This window comes from Bactrocera oleae, chromosome 2 (assembly GCF_042242935.1).
Source record: "Bactrocera oleae isolate idBacOlea1 chromosome 2, idBacOlea1, whole genome shotgun sequence".
Taxonomy (NCBI): domain Eukaryota; kingdom Metazoa; phylum Arthropoda; class Insecta; order Diptera; family Tephritidae; genus Bactrocera; species Bactrocera oleae.
Genome location: NC_091536.1, coordinates 87459486 through 87475737, shown reverse-complemented (window position 1 = coordinate 87475737; position 16252 = coordinate 87459486). Strand labels below are relative to the sequence as shown.

The window sequence follows — 16252 nt, the reverse complement described above, 5'->3', positions numbered from 1 at the left end:
GAAGGTTAAAATATTTCATACAAAATGAGTAAAAATTCATTGAGTACAAAAATCACTAGGTAAAAAATAAGTTTCGGCGAATCGAGCACTCTTACAAAGTAAAAGAACGTAAGGAGTTTCGATATACGTTGGTTGGTGGAAGATATGTACCGCTTTCGGTTGTTAGTGTGGAACATAATTTACTATTATGTGTATATGTATGATACAGCTGCTCTAAAAGAGGTCAAAAACAAAAGTGTGTAGTTTTATGAACCCACGATTAAAGTGAAACTGTTTATAGATTGTAAGCATTTAATTGTAAATTTATAAAAATAAGTAAACAATTCTATCTTTTCAATGTATCCAGAAAAGTCTATATCGATCATACTACTATATGCTTTTGTTATATATATATATACTGTTCTCTCAAGTGTTCAGTAAGTAAAGTATACATAAAATTGAAAAATTTTGTCGAAAACTAGGCAAGTAGAGCTAGATGAAACCTAGTTACACCCTAAACAGGGTGTATTAAGTTCGCCACAAAGTCTGTAAGACCCAGACGTCGGAGACTCTATCAAATATATACATAAATGCTCATTATGATGAGCTGAGTTGATTTAGCCATATCCGTATGTCTGTCCGTCCGTCCGTCTGTACAAACGCGAACTAGTCTCTCAGTTTTTGAGATATCGATCTAAAATTTAGCATATGACCGTTTCTCACCAAGAAACTCCTCATTTGTTGGAATTTCTGATATCGGATCACTATAACATATAGCTGCCATACAAGCTGAACGATCGGAATCAAGTTCTTCTAAGGAACATTTTGTATTTGTGAAGGGTATTATAGCTTCGGTGCAAGCGAAGTTAAGTTTTTTCTTGTTTTGCATGTAGTTTAAGGGGGTATTCTAGTCTAGAGACATGAATTTTAGGTAATTTTTAAAGTGTCGAAAAAAGGGCAGTCAATATTTTTACCATCGATTTTTTAATCAGTTATTTATTAATGTTACAAGAGTACAAAAAAGAGTTTAAAAAAAATTTAAAAAAAAAGTTAAAAAAAAAATTAAAAATTTTAAAAACTGGTAGCTGATGAAACGGACCACGAGTGATGAAGTGAACCATGAGCATACCCTAGATTTCCTTGATTTCAACCTTCCTAGTCATCTGAAATAAAAAAAAACAAGATTTTCAATCTGCAATGATGTCGCATTTAAAGAAAAAAAATTTTTTGTTTGACAAAATGGCAATTGTTTAAACAAAAAAAGATGTTTACCATTTTTTTTTTATTTTCTAGTATCGTAAAAATATTAAAAATTTAAATTTAGGCTAGTTTATACTCGAGAGAGGTCTATAAAGAAGATTCTCTGAAAATTTCAAGTAAATCAGTTCAGAGAAATTTTGGGTATCTTATTGAAAACTCTGGTCTTTGCGAAAAGTTTCGCCTAAACTCTTTTGTTCGATTAGACCCAGCCGAACCAGTTTGTAAAATGTCTATATCTCCTAAGATAATTTAAATTTTCAAAAATGCTCTCGCAGACATATGCTTATATAGTTAAACTTCGAAAATATAAAAAAATCGATTTTTTTTTTGTAATTCTACACTAGAATACGCTTTGAATATACAAATGTATCATTTTATGTTTGTAATTATAGAGAACTGTAACGCGACACGCAACATGTGACAAGTGGACAAAAAAATATGAGACGCTAAATTAACAGTTTTACCTTAAAAATTATAAAAGCCTTGACTCGGAGAGCGCTGATATAAACATCTGAATCTATTGCTTTTGATCAGACACAAAGCATTTTTGTTCATAGCATTGTTTATATAACTTCAAGGCTTAAATATACGGTGTCATGCTTGGATTGCAAGCCCACTGAATATGCAAAATAGAAACACATTCATAATTTCACTATATTATTTATTATATATCTGCTTGCAACGTAGCATACAAATTTTAAGCAGACACTAATTACTACAATTTCTGTTAACAGGAGTTTATATAGAAGTTTCACAAACTTAACTGGCATTTACCGCAGCTTACCAATGGCAAACTGCAACTTCTGACGCCACTTTAGTCCTCTACACCGCGAACACAAACTCACGCAGACGCTGGGGCCGGTTGTCTGTCTGCGTGCCGTCAACAAACTTCTCAACTCCAAGTAATTAGTAGCATTCACTTAAGCGCGAAACTTTACATTAAAAGAATCCAGGCATTTCCGCCGCTTACCGACCCACCAACTCGAGCGGTTGAGCTCTGAACTCCACGCGGAAACGCAAATTCACACAAAACTTACGCAACCGCTTCGCATTACGCACCAAATGGCACCACGCAACTAACACCAAGTCCCCCCTGGCCCCCTTTCATCTCGTCCAACACGGGAGCAGGGAAATAAATAATGCGGTGTGTGCATGGCCTGCTTGTTGTTGCATTTGTTATTGTGCAAGCGTAAGCTTTATTGCAAGTTCTTTTACACCGTTTATTTAGGAGCTTTGCTTTCATCTGAGTGCAAACAAAAAAGGTGAATGAAATTAAGCGCGCCCCACCTGCACCGCAACTGCACCGCGCCCAGTCGACAAGCAGGCATAGTTTACTCAGTGGTCAAACAGACTGAGTTCGAGATGCAAATGAGAACAACACGCGCGCGGCGCAGTCTGGTTGCACTCGCTTTACAATTATTTTTCTATGTGTAAATGTGTAAACGCTAATTACCAGTTATGCGGCAACCAAAGTCTTAAAAGCAGTTGCCATTTGCATACAATTTATGTAAAAATTATTTAATCAGAAAATGTATGGTTTGCCAACGTTGCACGCAAAGTGCGGGGCAAGCCAGGCCATGGCCATTCAAATAAGTGGCAACCACTGATTTTCTGTCTCTTTATTTATTACTATACCTTTTCTAAGTTATTGCTGCATGCAATTGTATGTGTGTGTGTGTTTCTGTGTGAATGTATTATAATACAAAGTTGCGCTTTTCAAGTTACTTATACGTCACGGAGTACCGGTTTGGTAAGCGTGCTAAGCAAATAAGCTTGAGTATTGTAAGTAATAGTAAGTTTATTTCATTATTTATGTACAAGCAAGCAGTTTTAAGTTAGTTCTAATGAAAGTTAACTAATTATAAATTCTAAAAAAAAAAAATATTTATTAAATGTAGAATGCTTTAAAAAAATTTACTTAAATGTTAATGACGTTGTATGTATACGTATGTATAGAATCTTTTTCTTCTTTTTACTAAGAACTATTGTGTCGTGTTGCAAATAGTGCTACCTTCCTTGCAAACCACAAATTGTAAATCGGTCTGAAAACTGGTTTACAGTAAGTTGAAGCTTCATGTTTGCCATTTATTATATTTTTCTTTAAAGCTAGTTAATCTAATTTGCAATTTGGGAGCATTTCGCCTTCAAGACATGCTTGTCTTGTCCTATATATGGCACTTAGTGGACCTCACAAGCAAAGTTCCCAAGAAAGACATCAATCTTTCGAAAGCTGAATGCATGCTGAATGGCGAGAAGTAATTAAAACTCAATCTCTATCCATCAAGTTCACAAAAGTGAGAGAGTAAGAGTGTACTTGTAAGTGCTATCTTCTAACTAACGTAGACTATAGCCCTTCAGTGAGTTTTCTGTTACAACACACATATTAGTGGTTGCAGGGTTGATACTTATGCCAAAGGTAGCGCTGGATCTCACATGTACCTTTGTGATCTTTGGTCTTTTGTGATAGATAAAAACTTCTAAAAAGGGTTCACCAAGTCCTCATAAATTCACAAAGCATTTTGAGTTTACCACACATTTTTTAAGGAAGTTAGTATCAATCTCAGCTACTTAGCTAGGGTCTCTAAAAGTGTATCTATCGTGATACTTCAATCTCAGGCTAGCTCGCAGAAGCGAAATTTCCTAGATCATTCCATCTCACCCTCTTCTATACACATTTGCAGAAGTCGTCCGTTAAACTATTCCTTATTGAGAGCACATTTAACTAATTAACATACCTACAATATATTAAAAATATAAAAGTATACGGTTTTCTAAAAACCTCAGAATTCGCTTATATGTTTTATAAAAATCAAAAAGCAAGCTTAAATAGTTTAGAAACTACAACTATTAAAGAGTAGATTGCCTAGAGCTTAATACACATATATCGACATATGTATGGTATATAAAGTAAAATTCACGGGAACCCAGGGCACATAACCACAACAACACTTCTCTTTCTCGCTCAATAGCGCTGTTTCAGCGTAGCGTGAGCAAGTCATTAAATGGGTAATTACTTTTTGATGCAAACACTCAGGAGTTCTTTTTTCGCTTTCTCACTGCTTTTTCTCTGCTTTTTTTTGCTACTGCATCAATTAAGCAGTTTACTCTGGTATTTCAGCTACTGAATGGCTTTGTCTGAATTTCAATTAACTTAATCAATCTACATCAATACAAAATTGCTTATCGTAGCGCCGCAACTTTGTTACTCGAACGCCATGCACAACGCTGCATACTTCCTGGCGCACAAACCAACGCAAGCTGGTGTAGCGCTGTTTGTGCGTGTGTAACGGCAAAATGGTGAAAAAAATTACTGTCAAGTCTGCCATTTATGCGCTCACACCCCTTTCTGCCCCCGGTCGTCACGCAAATGCAGCGAAACAAAAAAGTATCGGAACAAACGAGAACTAGGGGCAACTTTGTGTGTAATGCGAGACGTCTGAGCCACCTTTTGATTAGAACTAACGCCGCATAGCTTTAAGCATACATACATACATACAAACAGTAGGTGCTATGCACTGCTGTGTCTGGCACTCTGCTGGCGCATATCCACTGGATTATCTAATGCCCGGTAATTAATTTAATTGGACTCATCAAAAGCATGGAAAAACGCATCAATTTAGATAGAAATCTTACTAGGGCGGTCAGCAGACAGCTACACTGGGAGTCACAGCATCGCTTGGGTGTTGCAAGCGCTACATATTATCCGTGCGACAACATGCGGCAGGTGTGTTGGTGCTGCCCCAATGACGCAGCACACGCGCTCTCTTCAAGGGGCGAGCGCAGCGGAGCGCACTCCAGTCACTCGTTGTTTATTTTGCTTTGTAGTGCAGCAGCCTAGCAGGTACAACAACACCTTGTTTTAGCTAAAATTAACTTTAAATTAAGCTAATCACAGCACATGCAGCACACAAAGCAGAAGCCCCAGAAGAAAGCCGACTGATGATGTTGATGAAGGGTGAATGTATGAAAGATAAAATGCAAAATGGCAGCGCCTGACATGCGAGAGGAGCACAGTAATTTGAAAGCAAAGCGGACAATACAGCACTCTAATGAGGTAGAGACAAAGGCGAGGCTTAACAAGTTGTAAAGAAACGCAGTTGAATTGTATGTGTATGTGTGTGTGTGTGTATGTTGGTGAGAGTAGGTCAAAACGCACTGGCTAAAGGCAAGCACTCTGCAGATGACAGTTTTGCAAACCTCTTCTCCTCTCTGCCTTTTTTTGGGTAACGAAATTTCTGCTCATTATAAATACAGTTAGAATTATTTTGTTTAAGTAAAACTGAGTTAAATTTGGAAGACGCTGCTTTACGTCTATAAAAATAGATCAATAATTTCAACAGTTTATATTGAGTTGACATTTCTTTCGTTTTTCAATCTAAAATAGATGTTTATATTATATATAGAAAGAGATCATAGAGATATTAACGTAGTCAGCTCATCAATTCCGAAGATTTAATTGCTATTGTATTTTTATATTTGGCACAGCTTTTCGTTCTATTTGTTATGAAAGTTTTGAAAGTATTCTGTGAAAGTATTCTGCAAAAATGAAGTTTCGCACATTCACATCGAATTTAAGTGAATTTTTTCATAATTTAAAGAGCTCAATGATCTAAGGTCAAAAGATTATAAAATTTACTCAAAAATTGGTAGTTTTTAGCTTGCACAAATTAGGTTTTGATCAGATCAAAAAAACTGAAAAGTTATTGTATGAAGAACTATTTAAAAACTTGGAGAATTGATCGGATTATTTGTCTCTGAGTAATCGCTCAAGCAAATTTTAGAAAAAAGTAGCTATGAGAAAGTTGCATTTGAAGAAAAACTCACAGAGCTGATGAAACAGAGCGGCTCCTTTTAAGAAGCTTTTAAATCAGCAAATATTTAAAAATTATTATTATTTTAAATTTGAGTATCATATTTTGAAAGGTATACCTATAGAATTGTAAAAATTTTTATTTTTCAAAATTTCGCACCGCTTAAATATAAAATTATATAAAAGTCGTTTTCTATAAAATTAGTCTGTTGTACAACGCATCACAGAGCGATTAGTATGCACTTATGAAATGTATATTAATCGGAAAGTCTTTGTTTCTTGTTTTCCATTCCGAGTCTTCAACATTTCATACATTTTATTTATGAATCTCGTTTATAGGTTATGAAATTATATGCAGATATTTATACTGCTATTATTAATTATCAATTATTACACATAGTTACACCAATGTTCACATAAACGAGATCCTTGATTTGTTTCTTAACTGGTTTATGTCTTCGATAAATTAACTCAACATTTTGCTCCTAAATGTAGGCCAAGCTTTATCAATAGCACGTTATTGAGTTAGAATTATATAAGATATTCTTTTTCGCTCTCTGTATTGTTAAAAAAACCTACTTTACGAGACGATTCCTGCCTTAAACCAGTGAGATAGGTCTGCAACTCACTTAAGTTTTAAAGGTATTAGTAGATGGAACATCTACTGTTTGTGAAATGTAATCCAATCGAACGAGCTATATAAAATTCGATACTATATAAAATTTTTATTTAGTCCTTACATTATTAATTCCTCCCGCCTAAGAACATTTTCTCTAATAAATACACTATAGGCGCGAATAAAGGTAGGATTTTTCTCCTTTATTCGCGCCTATAGTGTATTTATTAAAGAAAATTTTCTTAGGCGAGAGGAATTAATATGCTTTATAAGACCAAGTGCCAAGTGTCGGGAATTAAATTAAAATATATTAATAAATGAACCCAGGTATGTTTCTTAATGCTTTCTAGAATAACTAATATATTATATGGTCAGTTCAAGGACCTATATTCAAGGCCATAGGTAAATATTCGCAAAAATAAAATCCCATTAAAAAGTTCATCGCAAATAAATGTTTCTTGACATATCTCAGCCAATATTATCGAGGTGATTGTATTAAAGCTAACTCTCTCTCTCTCTTTCCATCTCTATCAGACAAAACCTTAAGATTCCTGCGAATTGTTTACATCAGCATAAAATTGAACTACTGATCGACATCAGATTACTCAAATGTGTAAACCGGACTCTGACTTAAATTTGCACTTGCTAATATATCCACACAACATTAACTGACAAAATAAATCGAACATTTTACCACTTTCCAAAAACAATTCATCCAAGCAAAATCCTGCTTCCACTTACAGAAGCGCCAAATTTTCCTCGATTTAATTGCATATGAAGTAGTTATTGGGTAAAAGCACTAGCACGTGCGCCGAATTGGTCCCATTCCACTTGACTCGTGAGCGATTGGGCCTCAATATATTTGCCAACTTTTTAATTGACGCTGATTATCTTCAATCACAAAGGTAGACACACATACACATGCACATACACCCCTGCAACCATAACAACAATACGAGAAACGTGCATCTAAACGAGCGAAAAAGGTGCCTTTCTTCGCCATCGCGTAAAACGTTATCAATTCTCTTTAATGATGAAAGTTTTCGCATTGTAGAACTAGCCCTTTCCGAGGAAAGCATGCTCACAATATTTGGGTGTACAAGTTGCCTGAGCTGCGGCAATAAATGACATATGAAGTTTTTGTGGCAACAAACTTTTACTTTTTATGCTCTTGCAACATGTTATTACGGGGTATAATAGTTTTGTTTACCTAACGGTTATTTTTATCACCTAAAAGTAATCGAGATATAAGGTAAAGGTAACTTGAGTAAAAACTTAAATATCTTAATGAAACTTAGTACACATGCTCCTTGACACGTATTGCAGATGGCAGAATCTAATCTAATCGATATTTCGGGTAGCCAGTGCTTGTGGATTAAATGATTTAATGTACATATCTCCAAACCGCTTAAAATAAATTAATCAAATTCGCTTTACCACCTCCTCAAACTATGTGAAAATGTATAAAATCTGTTGATAACCACGCCTACTCGCCATATAACGGTTATGTTGAAAACCACTGAAAGTGTGATAACTTACTGAATAAATTTGCCACAAGCGTTAAATTTTCCAAGAATGATGATAAGAAAAGAAAACATCAATGAAGTTATAGGAATGAAACTGAGAACAGTTTAATATAAAGTTTTGTCAACATCTGACGGTGTTTCAGCTTTGATCCTTGCAAGTAGCAAGAGTATGAAATATTCGGTTACACCCGAACTTATCCCTTTCTTACTTGTTTGTTTTGTTGTTGTGTAACTTAAAGCAGTGAGATTTTCGGCGTTCAATGCGAGTTGAATTAAAAGTAATGTTTTTTACACATTTTGGTTTATTTATTGATATACTCACGCACAGATGCAGAATTTCTTCTATTTTTTTAGTGCTTTTTCTTTTAAGTTGCCTTTTCAACCTGTGCAGGGTATATTAAGTTTGCGACGAATTTTGTAACACCCAAAAGGAGTTGTCGGAAACCCCATGAAATATGTACATATGTACAGTCAAACCTGAGTAAGAGAGAACTGGGTAAGCGAAAAAACTCTATAAGTAAGAATACTTCTCAGGTGCCGAACTTTGACCTCTCAAAAACCTCTATGAGTGAGAAACAAAAACTCCATAAGTGACAGTCGTTTTTCTCATTCTAAACTCTATAACTAAGAGCCTCTTTTGTCTTTAACTCTATAAGCGACAATTTTCCTATGTATGACTCATTATTTTTTTTCAGGAATCAGGAACTATGTTGTTTTCTTTAAATTCAAAGAAATAATATTTAACTGTATTAACTTATTTGTCATGCTCACTGCAGTTCATAGATATAATTTGCAACGAATAGTACAGCGCTTACAACAACTTATAATGTCTAAACGAAAAATCAATGTGTTGTCGTTTTAGTGAGAAATCTTTATAAGCGAGAAAAAAATCATGGTCCCTTGGACTCTCTCTTAACCAGGTTTGACTGTATATGATGAGCATGACGAGATGAATTGACTTAACGTTTTAAGTACGTCTGTTCGTCTGTATATACACAAACTGGGCCCACAGTTTGGCGGAACAGCCGATATCGTACGACTATAGCATATAGCAGCCATACAAACTGAAAGTTCAAATTAAGTTCTTGTATGAAAAACTTTTTTATTTACGACTATATTCACCAAATTTAGCGAGATTATTGTTTAAGACAATGATACAATATCTGCAGATGTTTTCTAGATCGGACCATCATATATTTTAGCTGTCATATAAACTGAACGATCAAATTCAAGTTTTTGTTCGGAAACTTCATTATTTGTGAAGGGCATTCTAGCTTCGGTGCAACCGAGATTAACGTTTTCGCTTGTTTTATTTTTGCTTTATTTTTATAAAAGGTCAGTTTTTAGTTTGGCCAAATGCTGCGGTTTAACCGAAGCATAAATATTTCGTCCCTCGTTTAGTGTTCAATCGGCAGAAGCAATGACTCGTGATTTCCGTAATTTGCCATTTGGGACCCGCGCAGCGTACAACTAGTCAGTTCCTGTGTGTAATTTTGTTGTTGTTGTTATTTAGTGGATGCCGCTTCAAAAACTTTCAATCTAGAAAATCCGTAAATCATTTCTATTTCGATTGCTGTTGTTTTTGTTGCGCTTCTGTTCTGGTTTTTGTTGCATTTTCTCGTTGTTTTTGTATGTTGCTTGCTCTTTTCGTTTGCTAACTTATGTACGTTCTTGCCTAAATGTACCGTAACTTATTACCGCACACAGTGACAGAGCTTTCTTAACGGTATTCTAGTGTGGCGAGCGCCCGTTTTTCCTAATTGGATACACTTATCGTTGATGCTCAATCTCAATTTCGAATTAATTGAGCTGAACAGATGAAATTTGTTGGCGTTTTCTTTTCGACACTGCCGACAAGCCAAACACACGCAACAAAACACTGACAAATAAGACAAAGCAATGCGCACACACAAAAACAATTTATCTTGGATCATGGATAAGTAAACCTATACACACACATACTCATATAGTGGTTACGCATACGCTAGCATAGACCACACACACACACACACACACATTCATACTCACTTACAGATATATTCCACACACACTCGCATACATACATTGTATATACTCTCCGCTTATCTTAAAATTTTCAACGCGGACGCTGACACCTCTCTTACTCTCTCTCTCCGCTTTACGCTCTGTCAGCCATTTCTCGCAAGCGCACTCCAGCAACCGTCGTCAGTCCTACACCTCGAAAATAAAGCGCTGATTATAGCAGAAATCACTTCACCTTGCCTCGGCGCACGTACGCAGTTAATACGCCTCTATGTATGCTTAGGTGTGTGCGTGTAAATGTGTAAGTGTGTGTGTTTGTTAGTTGCCCGCCACAGCCAAAATCCGTTGCGAAAGCAAAACCAAATCGAAATCAAAGACCATGGACGACGTACGAGTATACGAAATCAGTGGTGAGGTCACATCGATAGAAAATTTATTGCCGTCTATTGATATGCCAATGAAAATGTTCAGGTTGAAGTTGTGGCCATTATAGTCATTCTCGCCCGGAATGTCCGGAATGTCTGCATGTCGGTCTATGCCGCAGCCTTTGCTGACCAAGCGGTTTCGGCAAGTGAAAGTTGGCACAGCAAGCAAACACACACACACAAGCACATACATACATAGACACTGAAAGTGCCAGTGTATGTATTGTGTGGGGTTAGCGAAAAAGAGGTTAGAGCGACGTGGTGTAAGTTGGCATAACACAGGCAAAAGGCAATTGGCTGCTGGAATTTGCGCAAACCTAATGAACTTCAATGAACTTTAATTTCTACGACCTGCATGAATATCTGTGGCACAAAGGCAACAGAGTCTACTCTGCCGCAACGCAATGAAATTAAACGAGAAATTATATTGCAATAATTTCATTTCGATGTCGATTTTTATTGGCGCGCCTGTATTGAGCCTTGTCATGCTGCAAATGTGGTGGTATTTACTGGTGTGCGTGTATGTGTGTGTGTGTAAAAGGCGCATAGTGAATACATAATAATATTGTTAAAATGCGTTAGTGAGCCTTAGTAGTCACGCACAAACAGACGCAGCATACACACACATACACGCACATATACACAAGCAACCCCTTACATACTAGCCAGTGCTATAGTGGCGTGGAAAAGGCTCGGTGTGTTCTCGTAGGCATAAAATTGGTAGCAATTTACCGACTGAATTTCATATTAATTACAGCAATGAGCTGCACTTACACAAACACACCCACATACACAAATACAAATATAAATGCAATTATATTCATAAACACACACACATACATACACGCTTGTTTATTTTACTTTATAAGCCAAAGCAAAGCGCTTATTATATTTGCGTGTGTATGTGGATGTTCAACGGCAAATATATTTACATGTGAGAAAATAAATATATTTGCATAAACACACACACACACATGTGTACTTTAAATTTCAAAATTCGGTTTATTGATACAAATGAAGTTTTAATCGATTTTGCTTGTAAATATCAGTCGAATGTGCAACTCTGCTTGCGAAATTTAATATCGTTCTGCACAAATAGTATTATTAATATGAAAGCAAATAGCACGAGTGCATATGTTGTTGTTGACCGTACTGCTGCAAACAAACTCAACCAGATGCGGGTTAATGAGTGTGCTTTTTGTAGTTGGCAAACGGATTTTAATATTTAGATTTTAGCAATATTACATTAATAATAATTTTCGGCTTGTGAAAGTAAATATAAATAGCATAAAGTGCTCGGGTGTATTTTTCATGTAAAAGCTTTTAGGCAAGAATTTATAAAGGTTATCATCTTAGCGTATGGCAACCCTATTTTATGTATTAAAGACTAAATGATCACTATTAAAGACTAGTAAGCGGCAAATGTATCAAAAAAATGTTATAGGTATAATGTTTTCATAAATAATCTTGTGTAATGCTACTGAAGTGATGCTCATTAATAGTTCAATTTAATTTGGGTTTCTTCAGAGCGTAGTTATATATTTGATTTAATCAAAAAAATAAAAAATTATTTTAAAACATTATTCACTTCATATTTAACCCCAGATTTTAGACAAAAAAGTTTTATTTCTAATTTTCTTAACTGTGGCAACCTTACTACCAAATATGCTTTTAAAATATTAACCAACAACAACAAAATATTAAACCACAACTCTAAAAACCTGAATTAAGCTTTAAAATCTTGCAATTAGCACTTTACTGCGCTAAACCACTCGCTATCACACAAGCCCTCAAACGATTCGGCCGTTAATCAATAACCTCACGCACTTTTTCTCTTAACGAGGCCAAGGGATCCAAATCTGGATTTCTAGACAGCCAAGCATATGCAGCAATAAAACCAGGAATATTGTTTTAAGTCACTGCTGGGTAGTTTTCACCTTGTGAGCTGGAGCCGAATCCTGCTTAAAAATCAAAAACTTTACATGGAGGAGAGTATTGCTTAACTGCTTAACTACTTTTTCACGATCTCTAAAACATCCTAGTGGCACACTGTTACCCGATTTTAACCCATTTTTTACAGAAAATTTAAAAAAAAAAATTGGCTCCAGAATATACAAACTTCAACCGTTTATATCTTTTAAACTGTTAAGTTTAAGAAAAACCATAATGGACTATTTTGTAGAGCATTCAATTAGCTACAAAATCTATGCAACGAAACTTGGAGAGCTTTTCTTAGAGATGTCTATCAACCAGTATTTTAGAGTACGAACCAAAAAAAAATATTCGTTCTTGTTTACACACCCTAATATACCATATATTATATATTCTATCTTTACAATCCGTCTAATTTAAACATGAATTCTTTTCATATAAAATATGTCCAAATAATTTTTTTATTGAAGAGGGCAATCAATATGGGAGAGCACTTTTTTATCTAATCGAATACCCACAGATAATAGAAATCTTTTGTGTTTTATGAAGCAACCTTGTTTCAAATCAATTGTTTTGAATTAACATTAAATTATTTATTGTCTGAATAGCAGATAGATTGATTGACATCCTAAATGGAATTGAATATATATTGGCAAATACGACTAATTGACACAACATCCGAACAAAAAAAGCTTCAATGATTTCACAGAACGTTATTAAAAAATTTTTCTTGTCTGCAATATTTTTGTATCATGGAAGAAAATTATAATATTCATATAAACTTAAATCTGCAGTTAATACAATTTATCGTTACTACATTGGCATCACTATTAAACTATTAGATTATGTAATACATAATATTTATAGAAAGATACGCCTCCTTAACCTCAAAAATGATGTAACAGCTTACAATTAACCCACTTCGCGCCATATTTTTAACAAAAAACTTTCGAAACAACCGCAAAAGCGCTTAACCCCTTAACGGTAATCATAAGTTATGACAAAAAGGTAACACTAATGGCAAAAATATACTTTACTCCCAGAAAAAAATAATAAATTGGCACATTCAATTCAATAATCCATTGAACCGCCCAACGAAGTCGTAAGGAAAATAGAAAACTGCTATAAAACTAATGGCTACAAAAACAAAAACAATTTTTTTACAGCAGCATGTACTTAGATATGTTTGTGTGTGTACCGAATATCCGATTCACCCGTGTTCTTGTGACTGCCTTCTTTACTTCTGTTTATTCTTCTATACCTGTACAATCGGATATCTTTGCCGTGTTAGAGTTCAGCGCTAAGCCGCTGCCCGGCCGTGTCCCAAAATGGCTCTAAACTGCTATCGACCACAATGAGCACTTAAAGTTGTCAGCCAACAGAACGAAGGTGGACATCATATACCCAACAACAAAAAAAAGTTGAAGAAAATAAAATAAAAGCGCAATCGCAACATCAATGGCTTGACTTTTATTGTCACATTGCCGTTAGCGTGGCATTTTATTGGGTGTGTGTGTGTGTGTGTGTGTGTGTGTGTGTGTGAGCGTGTGACTGCACTACAAACTACACCGAAATTATGATTGTTGATAAACAAATAAAAAGTTTCTAATAGCATAATTCCATTCAAGAACTTTTACCCTTAACTTGGTGGGCGAGAGCAGCAAATACACACACACACATCTAAGGTTTATTTAAAGTGTGTACATCCACTTGGCAATAATAGTGGCGTTATAAGTGCGCGTTCTCTCACTCCTCATGTTTCGACGAAGCCAAGTCCATGTGACTCGCTTATGATTGGGCACACACACATGCGCCACAGCGACGCGAGTCAGCGAAGCGCTCGAAAAGGTCACCAAATTCGAATACAAATAAGCGGCAAAACTTAGAAGTCCTTTCAAAGGAGTCAAACAAATGTGTATTTGCATTTTATATTACCAGTCACTCGAGTATGTGCAAATTTGTGACCCGCTTAGGTTCCAGAAAAATACACACGCGCATAAATTTCGTTTCTAAGCTACTTATGTGCATACATTAACAGTTAGTCTATGCAGATTTCCCACATTTGCGCAAATTTAGTTTGAAACTTAATCGTCGAAATATAATTTTATGCAAATTGCTTCGAAATTTTTTGTTGCTCCAATCGAATTTGTCTAAAATTTTACACATAAACTTTACACACGCACACATTTATGCACTTATACAAATTTGTAATATTGCTTGCACACAAATTCCGCTTACCAGATATCCCGCTAGTGCCAACAATTCGCTTTCCATCAAACTCCTCTCAGTTGCTAGCGCCTGCTTGCTCAGCCCGCTCGGTCCAGCGCCGTAGCCAGCACTCCGTTCAATTACATTAATTGAGTCAATTTCTTGATTAAATTGATGTTCACTTCCATTTTTATTGGACTGCCTAGGGTACGCGCCGTGCTCGCATTGATTGTGTGCCGCTATGATAACACAGTTGAGCGAGTAGGTATGCACACATACATAAGTATTGTGATGTGTGTGGACAGTGTAGTGTAATGTTGTTTGTATCTGCTAAACCATGAGTGCTTGCTTATGTACAGATCATGTGTGCGAAGAGTGGTGGCAACCCAGTTAACAGTATTTAAAATTAATGTTTGACTCACACGAAATACTAAGATCACTAGTTAGTGGTATATAATTAATTCAGAAATATATGGTTTCTAGGATAACGCTCTAGGCAGATTAGTTCGATTCACTAATGTTTTTGGATTTTAAATAAACTTCTCATAATATCCATCTGCCAATACCAGGTGGTCACAGACTTAAGTATTCGTCAATTTAGCGTATATACCACCATAAATATGAATTAAAGACCAAACTGTTAAACTGTTTAACAAATAATGAAAAAAATTAATGTCATGAAGATTGTGACAGAAAACTATGTATGTATAAGATTTAAAGATCAATCGAAATGAAATTCAAAATCGATTTAGAAAACTTCAAATGTTCTAGTTTTACAAGTAGGCCATCATATACAAAAAATAGTTGAGTTTATGAACTGATGTTACAGCAAAACATATAATGAGGGGAACTTCTGAGATGGCTGAGGTTAAAGGTCACCCCAAAAATATTTGAATAATGTTTTTTTCTGCCACTACAACAACACAACATATTTTCTAAATATTTGGAAATCAAAGACTGACTGGACCACACTGAACGAGGCGATTTCCAATGTTCATTGAAATTAATTTTTTATTCGTTGCTTAGGATAAAAAGCTGTGCTCCTTTAAACAATTCCATAATTTTTGAAGAGTGTGAGAAGTAGTATAACGAATTTGAAAAAATTTGATGACCAAATAGTAGTTTTGATCGCTGGTAAATCCCTAAAAAACTACAAACGCGTTAAAATTATAAATTTATAAAAGTAGGTATAATAAACTGCCAAAAATGCATTAAGGCTATTTGCAACCTCGAAGCAACAATAAGCAACTATTTGCAAGCTCATTTCAGACTGAACTTTATCCGTATTACTACCTTAAGGTTTTCAGAGTGTTATGTACAGTTGAGTAAGATTCTTTCTTTTTTTTAGTTTTACAAAAAACCTTTGACTTATAAAATTTTTTCTCCACATAATGCATCGTGCATATTTATAAATAAATTGATTGAGAGTCTATTGTCCTGCGGAACGTTTAACATAGAATTATGTGAACTACTAGTTTCGCAGGACAGATCTGGC

At 35.3% G+C, this 16252-nt stretch overlaps 1 protein-coding gene across 2 annotated transcripts in view; it reads left to right on the top strand.

Moving 5' to 3' along the window:
• side (sidestep) overlaps positions 1–16252 on the top strand; it is a 216749-nt gene that overhangs the window by 177488 nt on the left and 23009 nt on the right. The window lies entirely within an intron of this gene.